Source organism: Canis lupus, chromosome 25, assembly GCF_011100685.1.
Source record: "Canis lupus familiaris isolate Mischka breed German Shepherd chromosome 25, alternate assembly UU_Cfam_GSD_1.0, whole genome shotgun sequence".
NCBI lineage: Eukaryota > Metazoa > Chordata > Mammalia > Carnivora > Canidae > Canis > Canis lupus.
Genome location: NC_049246.1, coordinates 40626725 through 40649690, shown reverse-complemented (window position 1 = coordinate 40649690; position 22966 = coordinate 40626725). Strand labels below are relative to the sequence as shown.

General features: G+C 43.3%; 1 protein-coding gene across 16 annotated transcripts in view; it reads left to right on the top strand.

Annotated features, from left to right (window-relative positions):
* Positions 1-2664: 2664 nt before the first annotated feature.
* The window catches only part of LOC486151 (thiamine transporter 2), a 37646-nt gene continuing 17344 nt past the window's right edge, over positions 2665-22966 (top strand). For 2 of the 16 annotated variants that reach the window (XM_038574038.1, XM_038574054.1), the window contains exons 1-3: positions 12306-12500; positions 13730-13841; positions 20880-21030. The gene's annotated coding sequence lies outside the window, so the exon portion shown is untranslated. Of the gene's footprint in view, positions 2687-8996; positions 9724-10725; positions 10807-12305; positions 12501-12905; positions 13137-13278; positions 13625-13729; positions 13842-19452; positions 19551-19713; positions 19860-20879; positions 21031-22528; positions 22666-22966 lie in introns of those variants that run through there. The other 14 variants (XM_038574039.1, XM_038574043.1, XM_038574051.1 and 11 more) reach the window with 14 other exon arrangements.

The window sequence follows — 22966 nt, the reverse complement described above, 5'->3', positions numbered from 1 at the left end:
AGGAAACACACCCAGATGAAAGGAACTTGTCCCCAAAAACATTCACACCAGAAGTATGGATCACTCCACTCTCCACTGGTAAAAGCACTTTGCCAAACATGTGAGGAGGTGCCACCCAGGGACATGAACTGCTGCCCTAACTTCTTCCCTGTGTCCTCCTGCTGTGTGACTTCAGATCATGGAAACTGACAGGGAACATTCAGCAAGAAAAAATAGAGAAAATGGAGTAATAACTCCCTCCTTCTTTTAAAACATTGTTTCCTGAATTTAAAATAATGTAAGCTCATTATAAACAAGTTCAAAATACAGCAAATTATAAGGGTAAAAGTTAACATTGCTTATAGTAACCACTCCTACCATTCCATTATATTTCCTTCCATTATTTTCCTACATTTCTATTCTTTCCCAATATTTTTATTTTGGGGAATCGTAAACCTATGGAAAAGTTGTGAGAATATTGCAGGAAGATCCCATATACCACTCGCTACCCAATGGTGAACATTTTGCCAGAGTTTTAGTTTTTCTCTCTCCTTCTCATTTGAGAATAAGTTGCAAATATGAAACTTCACCCTTAAAAATATTAGCATCTATTTCCCAAAAAGGGATCTTCTCCTCCAAAACTATCACATAATTTTCACACTTAAGAAACTCAATAGTGGTCCATGCTACTGTGCAATATACAGTCTTTAATTTCTCTATCCCAAGAATGCCTTGCAATTTATATTGACATTTTTAATAATTTTTCAACCTGGATCCAACCAAAGATATATTTTAAGTTGACTTTAATCTAGAATGGTCCTCCAACATTTTATTTCTGTCCTGGAAAGTTGTTGCTGCAAAATCACCCTTAAAATAAATTTGTCTGTTGTTGTTGCAAAATCACCCTTAAAATGAATTTGTCTGTTTTTTCCCTCATGATCAAATTCAGGTTAAACAGGAATACTATACAGGTGATTTTTTTGCCCCCTCAAAACATGGCATTGAGAAGTATGTGATGTCAGTTTATCCCTTACTGGTGATGTTAAACTTGATCAGCTAATTAATGTAGTGCCCACCAAATTTTGTCATTGTTAATCTACTCTTTCCCTTTTAATAACAGTGGTGCTATTTTCTGTGTATTTATACAACAAAATGAAAAGTATTACAAATATATGTCTTATTCTGATTTTTGACTTAACATTTAATTGTATATAATTGCTCTTATATTAAATATTTGCCTTTTAGAAACTGTTTTTAGAAACTTTTTAATGACTACATAGTAGCTATTTTTGTGTGTAATTTCTATCATTACCTCATATTCACCACTAAGATACCTAAGCAACTGTACATTTAACCAACCGTTTGGAAATACAAACTTGGATACCAACAACAACAAAAGAAAAAAATGACTTTTTCCTTATTTTGAAAATTGTGTAGATTTATAGTTTTAAAGGTATTATGGAGAGGTCCCATGTATTCTTATTTTAGTTTCTGTCAATAGTGACATCATGCATAACTATAGTAAAATAAAAAGTGAATTTTTTTAAGTAAAAACCTTACACCGCACCAAATCCTCTTAAATTCCAGATGGATCTTTTTATATTTTAATATTTATATAAGGATATTTCAATACTTAAACTTTTTATTTGAAGTATAAATTAAAACCATAGGGTAGTTCAAAAACTATGGGAGAATAATTTTATATTCTTAGAATGTGGAAGGTCGTGCTTAGTATAGCACCAAGACCAAAACTCATAAGAAAAAAATTAATATATAGAATTTATACATTTAAACATCTGCCAACAACTCAAGATGAACAAAGTCCCAATTTTTTTTTAAACTGGAAAAATAAAAAAGAACTGGAAAAATTATATATGCGCATCGACAGACAAAAGATAAATATCTTCATATGTATAGAGTTCTTACAAATCCATATGGAAAAAATATACGAAGGACAGAATCAGGCATTTGAAAAAAAAAACATAAATCAGGGCTCCTTGAAAAATGAGTGATTCCTGGTTTAGGTCATCAAATGCACAAGATAAGCCCCCAAAATCTTGTTACCTTGTAAAACAAGAAGTCACAAAGCATAATGGAATCGCACTGAGCGGACCATTTGAGCATCAGAAAGAATAACAACTGCAATGTACTGAAACATATTAGATATATTTAAATACATGTGTATATAATAATAACAGAAAAAAATATAAAAAACCTCATTAGTCATCTTTGGAAGATGCCAGAAAATTAACACATTATTTTGAAATTGACTTTTAAAAATGGGGGAGCAGAGAATCAAGCATTTATCCTGCCTTTCCTAAATAAAATGTACCCCAGAGTAACCAAAGAGGTGAGAAGAGGACATCTGGCTCTGCAGACAGAGTCCTGGTATGGAAGGGGAAGGAAAATGCAGCCCTAATGAATTCATGGACATCAGTAGTGACCAGCCATGGATGCCAAGATCACACAGAGTGAGACAAAGAGAATGACATGCCTCTTGATTGAAGAATTCAACGCCACCTATTAGCACCCTAATACTAGATAGGGGATGGTCGCAAGCCACTAGAGCTGATTACTGGAAATCCAGAGTGTTAAATGATTCCATGGGGGTGCAGTCTTCCAATTCCAGAACTCCACTGTGGACAACTAAGTCTACCATAGAGACAAATTCCAAGGAGACACTGCAAGGGCTGCAGGGGAAATGCAGGTTAGAATAGACCGTAGAGTTGCTTCAACCACTTGCAGGGATACATAAGTCTTCTTAGAACCCTGTTTTTAAAAATAAGATACTTGGAGAAGTATGAGCATAACTAATTACTAAGAGATATTAATTAAAAATTATTCTTAGGAGCACCTGGGTGGCTCAGTCAGTTAAGTATCCAACTCTTGATTTTGGCTCAAGTCATGATCTCAGAGTCGTGAGATGGAGCCCCACAGTAGGCCCCACGTGGAGCCTGCTTGGGATTCTCTCTTCTCTGTCCCACCCCCACCCCCTCGTTCTCTCTCTCTGTTTTTCTCTTTAAAAACAAAAAAGAAGAAAAAAGCATTTTTAATTTTTAGGCATGACAATGGCATTGGGTTATACTTTAATTTTTAGAAATTTTCTTCAAAATAATTGGCTATAAATTAATCATTGTTGAAGCTCCGTGGCGTTCATGATATATGTTTAAAGTTGGGCTTTTTTTCACAGTGAACTTCACTAGTAAGAAAAACATTAATTTTTCTCATCTACTGTTTTAACAAAACATTGTTTTAATCATATCTAATGTTGGTTGCAGAATGTAAAGAAACCATCATACGCAGTGGCTGGAAATAACTGATAAACATTTTATAGAGGGCAATTTTGTGGCTTTTATCAGCAAAACATAGATAACCTTTGATCTAGTATATCCACGTTTAAGAATTTGCTCCGAGGGGACCCCTGGGTGACTCAGTGGTTGAGCCTCTGCCTTTAGCTCAGGGCGTGATCCCCAAGCTCCTGGGATGAGTCTCTCATCAGGCTCCCTACAGGGAACCTGCTTTTCCTTTTGCCTATGTCTCTGCCTCTCTCTCTGTCTCTCATGAATAAATAAATAAAATCTTAAAAAAAAAAAAAGGAATTTGCCCCAAGGAAATGATCAGAAGCGAGAAAAGATGTAATGTATAGCTAGCATTTATTGAACTCTTATTTTGTGCCAGGCACTGATTCATTTAATCTGCAGGATAACCTTTTGGATTCGGTATGTTATTTTAAGATTTATTTTATTTATTTGAGAGAGAGAGAGAGCACGCGGAGGGGAGGACAGTAAGAGAGGGTGACAGGCAATGATGATGGCTGGATCTGCTCCAGGCTTTTGCTGTAATCCAGTCCCTCTGGTGGTCTCAGCTGCCCTAACCTGTGCACTCTCTTGCTGAGCCTGTCCTGAGAGATCCCTAGGGTTCCAGATCACACACCCAGGCACAGCTGCCCTGCTCTCCCCATCCCCACCCGCATCACCAGGGAACCCCTTCACTGCCACCCACTGGCTCTCAGGGGTCCCCGCTCTGCTGGGCTGAGGGTGCTCAGTGGGTGTCCACGGTTCTTACAACCACTGAGTCTACTGTCCTCTTCTCCTTTCATCCCAAGTGTGGAGCAGTGTGTTCTTTTAATTCCCCATGAATTTTCAGGCCCCAGATTCGAACTATATTGGTGAGTCTCCCCAGGTTCAAGGACAACAGGGAGTGGTTTAAAATCACAACCAAATATAGCCCTGCTCTTCACCCCCAGGTGTCTCTCCCCACTTCCATCCCCCCTGCTGCCTTCCCACAGCCCACCCCTGCTCTGCCTGCAGGATGCCTTCAAGCAGCTTTGCTTCCCAAGGAATCTGACACAAACCAGAATTAAACTCCCTTGAAAGAAGGATTCACCTGCCCCAGGCAGGGCTTTGCCCCACTTTCCTATTCTTAAATCTACCTTGGCTCAGGTGGTGGAAGGTGGAAATATCTGCTCCCTTCAGAGTGAATTCCATGTCAGTCCCACCCACTGCTCCCCCCCTCCCGATTCACAACAGGACAATTAACCTCAGAACTCAATTAACCAACAGCCCTACTTCCTGATGCTTGGAGCATTTAATTTCAAGCATCACGTGGGATGTGGCCTAGGAATATGACGCCTCTGTTGAGAAGTGCCAAACTCTGTCCTGTTCATTTTCATGTGCCCTCCTCCACTGGGGATTAAAATTGAACTGGGAATCTTTTCTGGAGACTCAAAGCCAGTGCTCCCGACCATCTGTGAGCATTGGCTTGAACAAGAGAACTGTCCCCCCCCCACCCTCTAGCCCAGACAAGCAGGCACCTGAATCCAGGCAAAGAACAGAAACAGGTCTACCTGACACATCCCCAAATGGGCAGAGGGAAGGAAATATCTCCCAGGTTCCCATGCCCTGATGGAAGCTCTGCATCTGCCTGATGGAAGCCCTGATGGAGCCTCTGCATCTGCCTCTGCAGGAAGGAGGGGAATGCTTGTCTACCTGTGCACCTGAATCAAAGGAGGAGAAACTTGAAGGCAGCGAAGTCTGCACCCCAGACAGACACTGCCTTCAATTTCTTTTTTTTCCAAAGAGTTTATTTATTTATTTGCCAGAAAGAGAGGGTGCGCACAAACAGGAGGAGAGGGAGAGAGAGAGGCAGGCTCCCCACTGAGCAGGGAGCCCAATGTGAGACTCGATCACAGGACCCTGAGATCATGACCTGAGCTAAAGGCAGACACTTAACCAACAGAGCCACCCTGCTCTTACCAAGGTATTGCTGGCCATAATTAGAGTAGGGAAACCAGTTGACAACTTAAGTTGTACATGTTCGAAATTGGACCCTTGATCTTCCTACCAGTATGCCTCCCCCTAAAATGCTTTTCTCACAGACACTCCCTACTCTGTTAATTCTCTTCCACAGTGACTTCATCCTCTTGTTTCCCAGCCTAGAGAGGCCCTGGCACCCAGGGACATCTATCTTCCTCTTACACCCTGCCCTGGATTGATCAGCAATATGGGTGGCATCACTGGGACCCAACCCAGTCTCACCTGCACCCCTACCCCACAGGCCCCAGCTTTTCCCCCTCCCCACTGCGCCCAGCAAGAGCTTCCTCAGGATGGAGCAGCAGCTCTGGCTCCCATCCTGCGCCCCCTGTAGTCAATTCTCAAGGCCCAGTTACAAGAATCCTTCTGCAGAGAAAGGCAGGTGATCTCATCTCTAATTCACGCCTCCTCAGGTGTCCTATGACACTCACTGGCCATGATATGAACTGACACATGAGATGCAGTCCCCCCACCACTGTGCTGAAGTCCCACTCCCAGGGCCCTCCTCTGCTTCCGGCCCACAGTTCTCTTGACCCCGACAACTGGACACTTCACTCTCTCCCCACTTCTGGTCTGTGCTCCAGCGTCACCTGCCTCCTCCAGGAGTCCTATCTAAATTCCTCAATTTAAAATTGAAATCCTACTCACCCTCCCTGCAATCCAACTCTCCACCACAATGCTCTTTTTCTCCCCATGACATCACCTTGGTAATATATATATTTTTAAGGACCTCTATGACACAGAAAACAATGAATTCTACTTAGTAATACATCATCTTCTTTATTTAATTTGCTAATTACTTTGATGATATAATGGGACAAACCCTTGACATCCCAGTCTAAAAGGTTCCTCATCACCCCAACCCTTCTTTCTGCACCTTGACACTTAGGCTAGTCCTTACCTTAAAGCCTGCGCTCGTCATTTCTTTGCGTTTCTTTGGACATAGATTTATTACATCTATATGCATTCCTTCCTGTGAATGCATGGAAATTCATTTGTTCATCTACTCTCTGGATGATGGGAATTTCTATTGCTTCCAGGGTTTTGCTGTTGTTGCCAGTGCTGCTATGAACTTGTTTGTACAGGCCTGCTGGAGCCCGTGTACAAGAGTTCATACACACCTGACAGTGAAATTGTTGAGTCTTATGGAAATAAACGAAGACCAAAGAGAACAGAGAGAGGTCATTTATTCGGAGCCCCCTACAGCAGAGGGGTCGGCCCCCATCACTTGCATTTTGGCAGAGGCTCAAAGGCAGACAGTGGCAGAGCTCTATGGTGGAAAAGGAGAGGCTTCAGGTGTCCCCCTTTTGGGAGCCTGTGGCCCGAGGAAGGTGGAGACGAGCTAGCTAGAAGCTGGGCATCCTATGTTACTGGTTGAAGGGGGGCATGGCATATCTGGCTCTCTCCAGCTGTCCTAAGTTGCAAGCAGGGACAAAAATTCGGAAGCTGCCAGTTAGTGATCTGGTCCTGACCATTTGGGGCCAATTGTTGCAGGAGTTATTATTTGACTTCCTGGGTTGTTTGCTGGAGATAGTGATCGGACTTCTGGAAATCTGACTTGCAGGTAGTAGATTGGCTGCCGGGGCAGCTTACTTCGATAAAGGCTGGTTTCCTGGCTGGTTGCTGCAGATGATGGGCGACAGTTCTGTTTTTATATATGGTTCAGCCATTGACCATTTGTATGCTCAGTCTTTAGTCTTTAACATACTATATAACATACTCATTTTCTTTTTTTTCAATACTCATTTTCTAAGTGTGTTGTCTCGCTGCCACACCTAGCATGTTAGTTCTATGAGAATGGGAATTTTTTTTAAGATTTTATTTATTTATTCATGAGAGACAGAGAGAGAGGCAGAGACATAGACAGAGGGAGAAGCAGGCTCACTGTGGGAAGCCTGATGCAGGACTCGATCCTGGGATCCAAGGATCACTACCTGAGCCAAAAGCAGATGCTCAACTACTGAGCCATCCAGGTGCCCCCCAAATGGGAATTTTTATCTGTCTTGCTCGTTGATCTACTCTTGATACCTAGAACAGTGTCACCTTGTGGTTACTCCGTATGTATTTATAAAATCGGGAAACATAATGTATCTATAAAAATATCATGCTGCTGGTACACATGTCTTATTTCCCCGTCCTCAGAAGTAAACAACTCAGACCTAATCTCCCCACCCCCCACCTCACCCGTTGAGTGCAAAAAGGCTCCCAGCCCTTGGTTATTCTCATGTGTCCCACCATGCCCAGAATTGGTGATCCCCCAGGTATATGCTGAAGCAAATTCATGTATTTTATGTTATTTTCTCCTTCACGTATTAGTGTGATGGCTGGCAAGTAGTAACAAGTAATAGCCCTCCCAGCAGGCAGTCTCACCCTCATCTTCCCCATGCATTTGAAAACAGACTTGGGTCAGGCAAGAAGTGCCTGTTTCTGCTTGAGTCTTGTGAACCCTGGCATGGGCTCCCCAGAAGCATCCCCGACCCTGTAATTTGGTGTGTGCTTTTCCCCTTGCTCCCTGTCCCAGTGCCTCCTGCAGTTCTTTTCAGTGCAACACTCTAAAAGCACCTGCTCTCTGTGAGTGCCTCCTCGGTGGGAGAGAGAGGAGAGGACCAGAGACCCGGTGGGCTGGGTTGTGAGCCAGTGGGAGGGAACCACCTTGGCAGCCCCTGAGCAGCACCCTTCTGCCCTGGTCTCCATCCCCTGCTTTTCACAAGAAACAGATTTAAGTAGAAAAGTCTGAGGCATAGTTCATATGGAAGGGTACTGCACTCTGAACGTGGCTTTATCAATAACATACACTGTGTGTGTTTCACCTTCAAGGAACATTGGGATGTGTGATCTGAAACAACCCGTTGGGACATCTTAAAGATTTTATTTATGTAGAGAAAGAGAATGTGAGTGAGGGGAGGGGCAGAGGGCGAGGGAGAGAAAATCCTCAAGTAGAGTCCCCACTAAGGGTGGAGCCTGACACTGGGCTCGATCTCACGACCCTGAGATTGTGACCTGAGCAGAAATCAAGAGTCAGATGCTTAACCAACTGAGCCACCCAGGTGCCCCTTCTCATTGTGACATTGTAATTTTTCCGTTCCTATAATTTATTTAGATATAACAGATTATAGTCAAAGTGAAGAAAGTGTTTTGGTAACTCATAGTGTTCACTGATAGATTTATTTACCCATGACCACACTAGTATTTTGTGACCACAACCTGACAAAGACACAGTTGACTAGTGCTGGTGATGGAATAAAAATTCTCATTAATATGCAGTCGGATTTTAGGTTGTTAATAGCACCAGACCTAGAAATACTAAAACCTAAGTAGGTATACATTGGTTAAGGTGTTGAATTGCCACCTGGCTATAGACACTAAGATCAAAATCTGTTAGAAAAGTTGAATCCAGAGGTGGAGAAACAGAGTCCATTGATATAATGTTACCAGAGTCTTTTTTCTGACTCGCATAGGAGGATAACTATCCTATCCTAACTATCCTCCTTGATAAGTCACCAAATTATGACCATGATGTGAAAACCTATTAACGACAGATTATCCGTTACTTACTCCAAACCCATCTCAAACAAACACCAGGGGTCGGTCTTTGAAGGGTGTAATCATCCTTGGGTAAGACACAGTCGAGTCAGGACAAGAGAGATGTTGGCGAGACTTCGAATGCCAGTTTTATGCAATTTATTAGGAAAATCATTGTCTTAGATTTACAGAAACAGAAAGTAGTGGAGATTCAGGATGTAGAAGCCACAAGAAGAGGGGAAAGGAGTAGAAACAAACATTTCAGCAGTGACATTTCAAGAAAGCATAGCATTAAAAATCATCACTCTATTTTGTTGGGCGCATACTCTGGCAATGGTTGGAGGAGTGTGTTGGTGTTTTCCATTTAGAGGCAGGATCTCGGGGACCAGGGGATCCGTATTAAACTCCTGAGCCCGAGAACCAGTGTCACGTCACCTCTGTGACATTCAAATCAGGAGGACTGGAAGGAAGAAAGAAAATTTTACCAGTAGGATATTTACCTGCTGTATCTTCCCAGAGGTGGGGGGGCCACCTAGGAGCAGCACTGCTTCTTGCAGCAGCACGTCTGCTGGCAGCACTTCTGCTGGCAGCACTTCCCGCAGCCGCACCCGCACGAGCTGCACCCGCACGAGCTGCACCCGCAGGAGCGGCGGCAGCAGCAGACCACGGGGACGCTGCAGCAGCAGCCACAGCAGCCAGAACAGCAGGGGCAGCAGTTGACACGGTAGCACCTGCAGGTGGTACAGCTGCCACAGCCACCACCGCAGCCTCCGCAGCCTCCGCAGCTACCACAGCCTCCGCAGCTACTGCAGCCTCCGCAGCCTCCACAGCCACTGCTGCAGCCACCGCAGCCACCGCAGCCTCCACAGCCACAGCACCCCATGGTGTCAGTAGAGAGGACTCAGGACAGGTGAGGAAGGTGATCAGGAGGTCGAGGGGGGTCTGATGCCGCCTTCCACTGGGGGACCCCTTATATACCAGCTCTGGGGGCAGCAGCGGGAAGACACATGACCACTTCCCTGTTGCTATTTAGTTCAGCAATCTAGGGAACATCTCATAATATATTCATTACTTCCCTTTTTGTGATGTCAGCTAGATTTATTAGGTTATTTATTTTTTTAAGTCAAATAAATGCCCTAAAAATTCCAGGAAGGGCTCCTGAGAGCCATGGAAAAGGGGATGCTGTCAACAACCATGGACACACTAAGAAGGCCCACACCGCACAACTGAGGGTCTGATGTTCTAACAACAATTAACATTATTAGGGGGCTATTTCCTTGTGTAGCCCGGAAGTCCTCTCACCAAAGACTGGGAGTGTCAGGCTGAAATATCATTGCCAACTGCAAAGTCAGCCTTGCTCCTCTGATCAGAGATTGTTTACCAAAGAATGAAAATCTTACTCCCCGCCACAGAGTCCTAAAGCGGGTCACCATGTCCCACCACACAGTATATTTTACATTGCGAGCTTGCTTAAAAAGCACAAGTAAATATTTGCAATGACTCATCTTTTTTTCTGGTACAATTCCTATTGCACTTAAAAAAAGTATTTCCTAATTAGAAGAAAAAATGAATTTGAGTGCTTGGGAAGTTTTTATCGAATGACAGTTAAGAGGGAACTCTACATGTAAGATGGTATGCCCCACAATGGCAGATAGATGATGAGAAATATTTTAACCATGTACATATATTTTTAAATTAATATTCAAGGCACATTTGAAAGCTATTGACATGACCCATATTGTATGTTTCCTGGGGTCTCATATGGGTGACCATACACCCAGCCTTCGTTCCTGTCCTAAAATACACACCAAATAATGGTACAAAATGGTGCATTATGGAACCTTCCAGCACAGAACATCATTAGCATCAGGAGCTAATGCTTCTTTATTATTGAGAAAGATTTTTTTTTTAGGTGAGTCTCAGGCAACTCTACCGCTTTGAAACAGTAGATGAGAAAATACTTCGGAAAATACTTTGGAAAGATCAAACAGTGGTAAGGGTTCTTAACTTTGGCACTACTGACATTCGGAGCCAGATAGCTCCTTGTTGGGGGGTGGGGGGTGTCCTATGCATTATAGGATATTAAGCAGCAACCCTGGCTTCTACTGATTAGTTATGACAACTTCTCTCCCAGTTATGACAACCCATATGTCTCTCAAGGGCCAAAATTGTGCACCCCCCATCCCGAGATCCAGAGCTCTACCGAAACGTAAGGGAAAATATCCCACATCATAGCACTCTAGCAAAAGACGCAAGTTTAGAAATAGTCCTTGAAGTCCACAAAAGGATTTTGTATGAAATTCTTTTTTCCCTTTTAAATCTTTGGAAAGAATCTCTAAGACAGGAAGGGGCAAAGTACATGGGGTGGCTGGTGAGTGAGGCCAGGGAAGGGCTCACCTATGCTTACAGACCCTGCCACCATACTGACAAGGAGCCAGTGCTCAAAAAATGTTGGAGTAAATTGACTTGTGCTCTCATGAGTTTCTTTTGTGTCCAATACCCCAGGGAGGCAGGCAGTCAACAGTAAGAAAACCACAGGAAATACTAGTGAGGCCAACAAAACGAAATCCTAGCCCCTTTTAAAAAATGAAGTAGACAGAGCAAAGCACAAAACCAAACCAAAACAAAAAGCCACGTGAGTCTATGCTATTTGCTAGTCAGCACCGCCCAGCGTTCTATCTTTCATCCCCACAGGAGGAGAAAAAGGGAACACAGAGAACACAAGCGATGCTTGGTGAGGGAAAGGGTGCCTTGGTTGGACCAGCAGGGCCTGTCTTCTGACTCCTGGCTGCACAAACACTCCTGGAAAGACAGGAAGCCAGGCAAAGGGACCTGGGGACATAAAGTGTTTATGGACCAGTGTTCCCCAGGGAGCTCAAAATGGCTTCCAAGAGACCTACGCTGCAGGGAATAGAAAGGCAGCGCTCCAAGAAGTAGGAAAGAGGCCATAAAAACAGGCCTGGGAGAATGTCATGGACAAACCTGTCATGTTGAAACTTATCCCATGCCTTCTTCTCCCTCTCTTCCTGTTGCTTCCAGGCTGGGTAGGAAGACCCTATCTTTCCCAAGGTCTGCTACTGCCTCTTCCTTGGTATCTGTTTGGAAGCCTATGGTGTGATACTTCTTTGGCCCAAGTTTCTTTGCCTGACCTCACATCTGTCTCAGTTCGGGCTGCTCTAACAGAATACCATAGACTGGGTGGCTTATAAATACCCACAGTTTGGGAGGCTTGAAGTCCAAGATCAGGGTGCCACCATGGTGGGTTTTGAGGAGAGCCCTCTTTGTGGTTGCAGACTTCTCCGTGTATCTCCATATGGTGGAAAGAGGTTTGAGAGTGCTCAGGAGTCCCTTTATATGGGCACTAATCCCATTCGTGCGGGCTCCACCCTCATGACCTGATCACCTCCCGAGGGCCCCACCTCCTAATACCATCACAATGCGGGGGGGGGGGGGGGGGGGGGGGTAAGATTTCAGCCTAGGCATTTCGGGGGAACTTTCAGCCCATTGCAACATTCTCACTTCCCACCAGTCTGCCCCTTTCTCAGTCCACCGCTATGTTCCTGACACAGGGATGAAAATATAAATAAAATATGATCCCAGACTTCAAGGAGCTCAGTCTGGCCAGGAACACAGACAATGGTGTACAATCTGGCAATTAGGACAGTCTCTCATTTCAGATGCTGAAAGGTAGGTATCTTCTAGTATTTGATGAAAAAAATCAACAAAGCAGCACATATTGAAGAATTTCTCATGAGATCCTTTTTTTTTTAATTTTTTTTATTGGTGTTCAATTTACATACATACAGAATAACACCCAGTGCCCGTCACCCATTCACTCCCACCCCCCGCCCTCCTCCCCTTCTACCACCCCTAGTTCGTTTCCCAGAGTTAGCAGTCTTTACGTTCTGTCTCATGAGATCCTTTTAAACAAAAAAGACAGTAGTGCATCTCTAGCTGTGTTTCAGTCCCTTGTAATAAATAAGTTCGTATCTTACCTCCTGGGACTGGAACATTCTGAGCTATACTATGCTGAGATAGTTTAACAAGGCCACATATGAGGGAAGGAAGATATACTCTTTTGGTTTTATATGCTTTATGTACCTCTTGACTGTGTAACTTTGGTTAATAAGAATATATTACTTATTAATATGTTCCCGAGATCCAGAGCCCTACCGAAACATAAGGGGAAATATCCCACATCATAGCACTGAAAAAGGAGGAGAAAAAGTGGCAAGGAAGGGATGCGTGATGCTTTGTGGGCAATGATGAAATAGACACAAGATGTCTCAGTAGAACTTTGAATAAGACCAGAAATCTCTCAAGGTGAGAAGAAGAATGGTGGTGAGGTATCTTTCTTTAATTATATATATATATATATATATATATATATATATTAATGACCAACCACAGTATTTTTCTGATTATAAATAAACCAAGAAATTAAACTTGGTCATGAAAGTCAAGGTCATGCACCATTCGCCCAGGCTGTGCAACCTAGAGTGACATTTGCAAAGGTGATCCAAGTGGTAACGAGACACTGGAGCTCCTTCAGGAGTGATGGGTGACTGAGCAGATGTGACCCATTCCAGGCCTTTCTGGAGAGGGGTGTAACCTCAAGCAACCATTGTTCTACACAATATACATTAAATATGACAGGAACTAATTGTAATCACCAACAAGTGATGCTGAATCTCAAAGTTATCATTGAAAGGAAAAATGGAGCCTGGACGTTTCAGCAGGAGGTTCTGAGAAAACGGAGCAGATCTTACAATTGAGGGGACATGGTCGTCCCTTTGTTACGCTCAGCCAGGGTGAGGCGGAGCTGAGTCGGAATCCTGGCTCAGACCCCAGATGTGACACTTTGCATGTACCTTGACCCCTTTGAACCAGAATTGCTAATGGCATTTACCTCCTAGGACTGTGCTGACAGTAATCACAGTAAAGTACCCGGAATGGACTTACCTACTACGCACTTGTGCTTACTTCCTTTCTTCTACAAAACCTAGAAATAGAAGCTCTGGTGACAAAGTAAGTCTCTTACTTTTATTGTGTACCTCAGTAAGTAGTAGTCAAGATCTTGTTGTGATTTTTCTAAGCCTGGCAACACAAACCCTAGGTAGGACATAAATGATATACTGTTGACCCTTGAACAATGCAGAGTTGGGGCACCAAACCCCTACACAGTTTAAAATATAACTTTTGACTCCCAGAAAACTTAACTACTAATAGTCTACTGTTGACTAGAAGCCTTACTGATAGCATAAAACATGGATGACACATTTTATATGTTAGTATATATATATAATATACTATGTTCTTACTTTAAGCTAGAGAAAAAATGCTATTTAGAAAATCATAAGGCACAGAAAATACATTTACACAACTATACTGCATTTATCGAAAAGAAATTCCACATAGAAATGAAATCATGGATTTCATCATGGATGAAACCACTGAATTTTTCAAGGGTCAACTGCATATTTTTTCAAATCAAATGTGAATTATTTCAATTATAAGACATTCTGGAAAAGGCAAAACTGGAGACAGAGATTAGTGGGGAAAAGGGGACAAATCCGCAGAACACTGCTCTGTATGACACTATAATAGTGGTTACCTGTCATTATACATTTACCAAAACTCAAGGAATTTGTAACACCAAAAGTGAGCTTGCAGTCAACGGTGGACTTCGGGAGATAATGGCATGTTGAGTTAGGTTCCTCCATTGTGACAACTGTCCCACTCTGGGGCAGGATGCTGATGGTGGGGGAGGCCCTGTAGGGAACACAGAGTATATAGGAAATCTCAGAACTTTCAGGTCAGATGTGTTGTGATCCTAAAACTAAAAACTATAGTCTACTTAAAAAAAAAAAAAATAGACATGACTTAACCTAAACTAAGGAAACTGAGGCATGGAGAGACCATGGCTTTCTCTGAGCCTTGGAGCCAACTTGGCTCCATCCACTACCCCATGAGTGCAGAATACAGGGAGACATGAGCCAGCATGGGAAGCTCATTTTGGAATACATCCTTACAAGCCTTCCAACCCCAGAGCAATGTCTCTCCAAGCAACTTTCCCATATTTTGACCCATGAGTCAAGGACATGGTGAATCTGAAACTCAATGAGAAAAGTTTTGGACTTTCTAGCTCAGCACTTCATAACGTGTGAAAAGAGGAAAATGGGGATGCTTAGCTTCCCCAGGTGGGATTCCATCTCCTCCCACATTCAGCAAAGATTATCTGCAAGCAGAGAAAGGTTTGCCAGTAACCAAAGGAAAGACGATCAGATCGCTCAGTGAGAAGGGATCCTGATGCTCACAGACCGGGTGGGCTTCCATCATCCAAGTGAGACTCCTGTGCACCCCCTCCTTGCCCTGGAAGGCTGCTAGATGCAACCAAGATTAAGCGTTTTAGACACACGCTGTTTTATTAGAAGCACAACATGGGGAAGAGGTAAATGCTAAAACAGGCAATTCCGTGAAGTCTGAAGTCAAAGGAATTCAGTGAGGAAATGCATTCAGGCTGTTGTGAAATTCTGCCCAGGAAGCTGGTGGAAACCACAACAGGGAAGTGGCCACGTGCCCCAGGTCAGGCCCTGTATGGAGTATATAAGGGTCCGTGAAGCAAAGGGCATCATCAGACCCCCCTCGACCTCTCCTGATCGCCCTCCTCACCTGTCCTGAGTCCTCTCTACTGACACCATGGGGTGCTGTGGCTGTGGAGGCTGCGGTGGCTGCAGCAGTGGCTGCGGTGGCTGCAGCAGTGGCTGCGGAGGCTGCGGTAGCTGCGGAGGCTGCGGGGGCTGCGGGGGCAGCTGTACCACCTGCAGGTGCTACCGGGTGGGCTGCTGCTCGTCCTGCTGCCCCTGCTGCTGCGGCTGCTGTGGGGGCTGCTGCAGTGCCCCCGTGGTCTGCTGCTGTCGCCGCTCCTGCGGGTGCAGCTCGTGCGGCTGCGGCTGCGGGAAGTGCTGCCAGCAGAAGTGCTGCTGCAAGAAGCAGTGCTGCTCCTAGGTGGCCCCTCAGCTCTGCCTCCAGGGCCAGAGTTGTTGGGGGGCTCCTTGCAGAGCACTGGGTAAGGCTTCCCAACATCCCGCCTGCCTGCTTGCTCCTGTTCTATGTGCTTTGATGTCTCAGAGCTGCTCACTCTGTCCTTGGGCTCTGAAGTTGCAGGGCTGGTTCTTTCCCTTCCACGTGATTTCACCAATTTCCTCTCTCTGTATTTTCCAGAGGGTAAGGTCAAGCAGGTAACTCTTCTCCGTCATCTTTGAAATCTTGTCTCCGTTTGGAGGAAAGATAAACCACCACCGTACAGCGTCAGCCTTAGAGAGTGGGAAGGCGGTCACCCTGGTCTAACATCTTTTTACATTATAAGCTTGATAAAGTACAATCATGAGGGTTAATATTTCATTTTCTTAAAAAAAATTACTTATGGGGTAGCCCGGGTGGCTCAGTGGTTTAGTGCCACCTTTAGCCCAGGGTGTGATCCTGGAGTCCTGGGATCGAGTCCTACACCGGGCTCCCTGCATGGAGCCTGCTTCTCCCTCTGCCTGTGTCTCTGCCTCTCTCTCTCTCTCTCTCTCTCTCTCTCTCTCTGTCTCTCAAGAATGAATAAATAAAATATTTTTTAAAAAATTACTTATGATGAAATCTTCTATTGTACACTCCCTAACTTCTTCCCATTTCTATGACTCTGTAAAAAAAACAAGCAAACAAAAAAGCGACTCTTTCTTAATAAAAAAAAAAAAATATTCACATTATTCTAATGTGTCTCTTTCCACAAGATGCGTACCGTCCCATGACTGAGGCCAATGGAGCAGAAGACAAAGGGTGATATTTAAAGACCTGGGATAGGTTTCAATTAGTGGATGACTGGTCCTACACTGTCCTATAATGGGTTTTACAATAAAGAGAGAAATCTATGGGGGGGAGGGGTAGAACCTGAAATTTTGGCCATCAGTGTCATTGAGGGAAATTCCTGTACTCTCCTGCAGCTGCTTCCTGCTGTCTGTCTGCAACCGAGTTCTGGGTGTACGTGTTGGACAGCCCCACATGGCGGGGGTGCTTCACCCCACTGCTCTGAGTACATTTTACTCATTCATTCATTCAGCACATGTGTAAGTGCTGCTGTTAGGCCAGGTATCTTGCCAGAGGTCTAAAGAAAAACAAGTCTATGCCTTCAAGGAATTGATGTCGAGAAAGAAAGTCCATTACAAAATAGGACCCTATACAGGTTTCTGTGGTCACACTTTCTCCACCTCCTGTGTCACCGATTCAAGTAAATCTGTGTGTATATCCCTGCGGCCACTTTGGTGAACACCAAAATAAGAGTCCCTTAATTCATTTACGGGGTAAAAAAACCAAGTGAGTGGTTGACACTTTCCATGGGGTTTTTCCCTGGCTCCCAGTGGCATTTGACACAACTGAGCACCCTCCCTCCCTAGTAAACTTTCATCGCTCAGCTTTTCATCCTCCTCCTGGGGACCCCCTCACATCCTGTATGTGGCCTTGCCCGACATGGACACCCCAGTGCTCAGACCTTAGCCCTCTCCTCCATCATCCTGTGTCCTCATCAAATCTCTCCTATATATTTTTTTTAATTTTCCAACACCTAACACTTTCTAACATACTATAAAATTCAGGAATTTATCATGTTTATCGCATGGTGCGCCCCTCTGCCTCACCCCACACAAAACTGAAATGTGCATTCCACAAAGCAAAGATTTCTCATTCACTCTCTTGTTCACTGGCAGTATCTCAAGTGCCTAGAACATAAAACACTATATATATATACACTCAATAAATAGCTTCCTTTTTAAAGAATTTATTTATTTATTTATTTATTTATTTATTTATTTATTTATTTATTTATGAAAAGGGAGAGACTATGAGCAGGAGAGGGAAGCAGAGGGAGAGGGACAAGCAGACTCTCCTCTGAGCAGGGAGCTTGACGTGGAGCTCGATCCCAGGACCCTGAGATCATGATCTCAGCTGAAGCTAGATGTTTAACTGACTGAGGCACCCCTAAATAGCTTCTTAATAAATAAATAATTTTGCAAACTTTTTTTTATTATGAAACATGCCAAATATAAACGGAAGTGGATAATGTAGCACAATAAATTCCTAAGAACCATCACCCAAGCCAACAATAATCAACATGGCCAATCTCTTATCATCTATAACCTCATCCATACCCCTCCCACCACTGGCTAATAATACACAACTAAATCCAGACCTCACCACCTAATCAGCAATGTATTTACATTCCTTCCAATGAATGAATTCCTCATCATCTCTCTCTGACTTAGACTATGGCCAAGGGCTATCAAAGAAACACAGACGTAAACTCAAGGTCCAAAATGAGGTCCTCTCTTGGCAAGAGGTTATGCAGGAAATTGTGACACCCTGGACCTTTAAGAAATTCTGGTGTTCTCTGGGAGGACCCGGCAGTCAATGTACAAAGGCACTCTTGCACAATGAGCAGGGTCCTCCCACCCTCAATGAGTAGCTTGGTAATTTCTAAATTGATTTTCTGCAAATCACAGGAAGGTGAAAATAGAAAACCCAAGCCAACGGGACAGTGATCCAAAACACAGTGGGGGAGCTTTGAATCAGTCTCAGTTCCAGTCATAGTCCTTAGAAACCAAACAGTATTTATCTTTGGGGAGGGTTTTCCATTTCTACCAACAGATAACCAAAAAAAGACTGGATTCTGGTGGGGTTTTTTTTTTCCATTTTAATCTATGAGAACTTCATAACGCTTTTTTGTTTAACAACCTCCGCTTAACAAAAACTATTTAATATTGGAACTATTTGCGTTGGAAAATTCTCAAAGCGCAAGAAAACCACACCTCCTCACAACCTTAAAAATAAAATAGAATGAAATGAAATGAAATGAAAATGTTATTCTATATGTTGGCAAATTGAACACCAATAAAATATAAATTTATAAAAAATTAAATTAAATTAAATTAAATTAAAATGAAATGAAATAAAATAAAATAAAAATGAAACGAAATGAAATAAAATAAAAATGAAATGAAATGAAATAAAGTAAAACAAAATAAAATAAAACAAAATAAAACAAAATAAAATAAAATAAATAAAATAAATAAGATAAAATAAAATAAATAAAATAAATAAATAAATAAATAAAATAAATAAAATAAATAAATAAATACAATAAATACAATAAAATAAATAAAATAAAATAAATACAATACAATACAATAATAATAAAATAAAATAAAATAAAATAAAATAAAATAAAATATTAAAATAAAATCACAGTGACTGAGCACATTAACTCTGGAGCCAGGATGCCCCGACAAAAACCAGACTTTTCCGTTTACTTCTGACTCACCTGCTTCAGTGCAAAATGGGCTTTTTGACTGTACCTCTCTCGCAAGTTTTTGGGAAAAGGAAATGGACTCATGGGCAAGGACATATTCAGAAATAGATGCACACTGTATTCGGTCCATCCTGCTTCATCACATTGAGATATCAGGTTATTACTTTTGGTTGCTCCTTTCGGGTGCGGTACACAGGGTACCTTACCCGGTGGGCCCACGGACCTGGAATTGTCTCCTTGTGTTAAAGGTGCTAAAGGTTCGGGAGGCCGGTGATTAGCATATGCAAATCGGTGGGCGGGGCCTCGGGGCCAGGTGCGCGGCTACCTTCAGCGCCGGGCTGCACCTGTTCTCCCCGGTGAGCGACCCGGCGAGCAGATACCCCCTCCTCTAGGTAAGACTAGCTGCGGGGGGCGAGGTCCGGCAGGAACACCCCGACCCCCACCCCCACCCCCACCCCCACCCCTCCTCCCCGCCCTCCCGCGTCTCCCGGTTGGGCTGCGCGGGCGGGGCGCGCTCTGCGCCGCAGCGGGCGGGTCCGGACCCGCCTGGATTCCATCGCGCGCCCCGGGACGGGCGGCCTGGGCCTGGCGCTGCGGCCCCTGCGCTCTCCCGCCTGCTGGGGTGAGGCTCGCCTCCCTAACCTGGGGAGACTCTCGCTCTCAGCCGTCTGCAAAGTCGAGTAAATGAGACCACGACTCTGGTAAGGGGCCAGCATCCCCCTTGGTGACGCCCACGTGCACAGATCACAACTGAAAAGAAGCTTGGGCCCAGGGTTCTAAATCCCAATCCATGGGAGAAGGACAATCATCATAGGGTTTCACTCATACAGGGAATATAAGAAATAGTGAAAAGGATTTTAAGGAAAGGGAGAGGAACTGAGGGGGGGTGGAATTAGAGAAGGAGACAAACCATGAGAGACTCCTAACTCTGAGAAACACAAAGGGTTGTGGAAGGGGAAGTGGGGGGGCCTGTAACTGGTTGACAGCACTGAGGAGGGCACTGGATCGGATGAGCACTGGGTGTTATATGTTGGCAAATCGAACTTCAATAAAAACAAACAAACAAACAAAAACAAGAATGGAAGGAAGAAAGGCCCCCGTGGGGAAAAAGAGAAGGGACTTTGAAGTGAAGAGGCCTGGGAGACTGAGGCCTCCCTTAATTGGGATTAAAGGAAAACACAGGAAAAAGGAAAATAAAAAAAAAAAAATTTATTTTAAAAATAAAAATAAATAAAAATAAAGGAAAACACAGCCGTACCTTACAGTGATATTTCTGGAGAGGAAACCTAATTCATCAAATAACACGTAGAACAGTTATTTGGCAAATCACTGCTGCTGCTGTCAATGTGCAAAACATGTGAGGATGTGGAGTGCTTAAACTTTGTAAAGGGCGAAGAAAATATTTTCTACAAATACTCATACTGAGCTGTTTTGCCACTACCAAGACTGGATGGAACACATTTGTATCTCCTAAGGCAAAAAGCTGTGTTTTTATGAAGGTACATATTCTAAATAGACCCAAACATAACTAACTTTCGAATATGTTTTTCTTCATACTGCCTTAGAAGGGGCAGAAATGGTCAAAAATACGACGTTTGCTCAGTCATTATTGGTCAGAGATCATCCGTGGTTTCTCAAAGTTGGGTAATGGTAATTGTATTCAAAGATAAATAGTCACATGAATTTAAATGAAATTATTTACCTTGTGCTTTTTTTTGAAGTGACCCTCTTTGAACTATGAGTGCCCAGCTGTATTCATTCTGGTTGAATTTACTACATGTGCTTGCAGGACACAGATGGGAAAGAAGCTTTATTGAGCAACTACTATGTGCCTAGAACCAGATTGAGCAGTTCCTGAGACAACTTTGTGAGGTGGGTACGGTTATCCACATTTTATAAGCCAAATTCAGGAGGTTAGCTACTTGCTGCAATCGGGGTAGGACTAGAAGGAATTGAAGCTTCCAACTCCAAAGTTTCATTCTTTCCACCAAACCACACTGGACACCACACACTCCAACCTGGAGAGAGGCAGGGGTGGGGGGAGCCTAAAGCTGGGAAAGTCTGCAGTAAGATGTCAAAATTTTAAATAGCATATTCCATAATTAACAACTATTGACAAGTCATTTAAGTTCAGAGGAATAAATTGGAAGCCATTTGGCTAGGCTAGAGACATGACAAATGATAACAAGTATTAAAGGATGGTTTGGGGGAAAAGATAAAGTGATGACGGACACACAGATATAAATATGATCATGTGTTAGAGGTCTTGTTAACTCATCAATGGGGAAACTGGTAAGGCCATTACAACCTGGTCAAAGGAGAACCCAAAGAATGGGTATATTTATAGATCAGGAATATTGAAATAGAGGTAAAACTGGTCTTCTGTGGGGGTGGGGGCACAGGGCTGTCCCCTCATTGGATAGAATTCCTTTGCATGTCTGTAGACAAGAATTCTTTCATATTGCCATTGGTCACTACAATTCATATAGTTGTAAAATAACTCAAACTATGCAGGTTGGTTTTTTTGTTGTTTTTGTTTTGTTTTGTTTTGTTTTGTTTTGTTTTGTTTGTTTTTCCCTGAAGCACAAATGTTTTCCTGCCTGAGTCCACATACCCCTTGCATCGGACTAGTTACCTACATGACATTTCAGTGGCTAGACTTGGTCAGTTGACTTTCCCTATAAGCTGTCTACTGGTTTTATTCCTTGAGCCACACCTGAGGCTAGATCGATCTAATCAAAGACATATAGAGAAGAAACAGCCCAGAACAGGATGATTAATTCATCAGCAAATGTTTCACACCAGCAAAAAAGAATGATGCCATAGATGACAAAATGGAATCTGAAGTGTTTTAAAGATCTTGTATCTACTCTTGTGGTGGTTTTGACCAAAAGGAGAACTATTCTGGCCAGCATGTTGAATATGTAGACCTAATTCATACTTTTTGAAGTTGTGTAGAAAGCTTCATTTCAGCAAAGGTTCTCTAGTGTTTGCTTTTGTCATGGTTTGTTGTTGTTGTTGTTGTTTGTGTTTTGTTTTTGTTTTGTTTTGTTTTTTGTGGAGAGGGGGCTTATGAGTGGTTGGTAGGTAATAAGACTACTTCCCAGTTTTCTGAGATTCTAAGTCCCTTAATACAAACTTTGAGAAAAAACTAGATTATTTTAATTCTAACATTCAGGAAAAAAATGTTTTTGGTATGTTTACCTCCCTGCCTGTGTTTCTTTCACAAAGATCTGTTTCTCTATTTTTTTTTTTTCTAATGAGATTCCAGAAGAGGGTGGCCGCGGAAGAGGTGTTGCAAGCCCTCAGAAGGGGGTGGGCTTTAGTGTATAAAGCCATTGCTCTTGACAGCTCAGTTCTGAAGGACTCCAGACTCCAAGGAGAGGGAGGGGTATTGTGACAGGGACTCCCAGCAGGGGACATCAGGAAGGAGCAGGAGTTGGATCTGAAGGCAGGAAACTGGACTCAGTTCTAGAGAGAAATAAACTCAGAACACGAAAGGCGCAGGTAACTCTGATTCTCTCTGTATTATTTCGAAGAATGTTACATGTGGCCAGACTTCCCAAGTTTGTTAGTTTGTCCTAGCTTTGATTTGTGGGCACAGTTTCTGTTCTAAATCTTCTAGGACAGACCCAGTTAGAGAGATGCTGTTCTGTTTTCACATCGTGCCATGTAGAATTTGGAAAACCCTTAGTGCTTCCAACAGTAAGAAAAGTCCAGGGCTGCATAGAGTCCCACACAGTGAAATGCTTTTAAGGAGTAGGGGATGGGGAGGTGGAATAGAATGGGGTTTGTTTTTGTTTTTGTT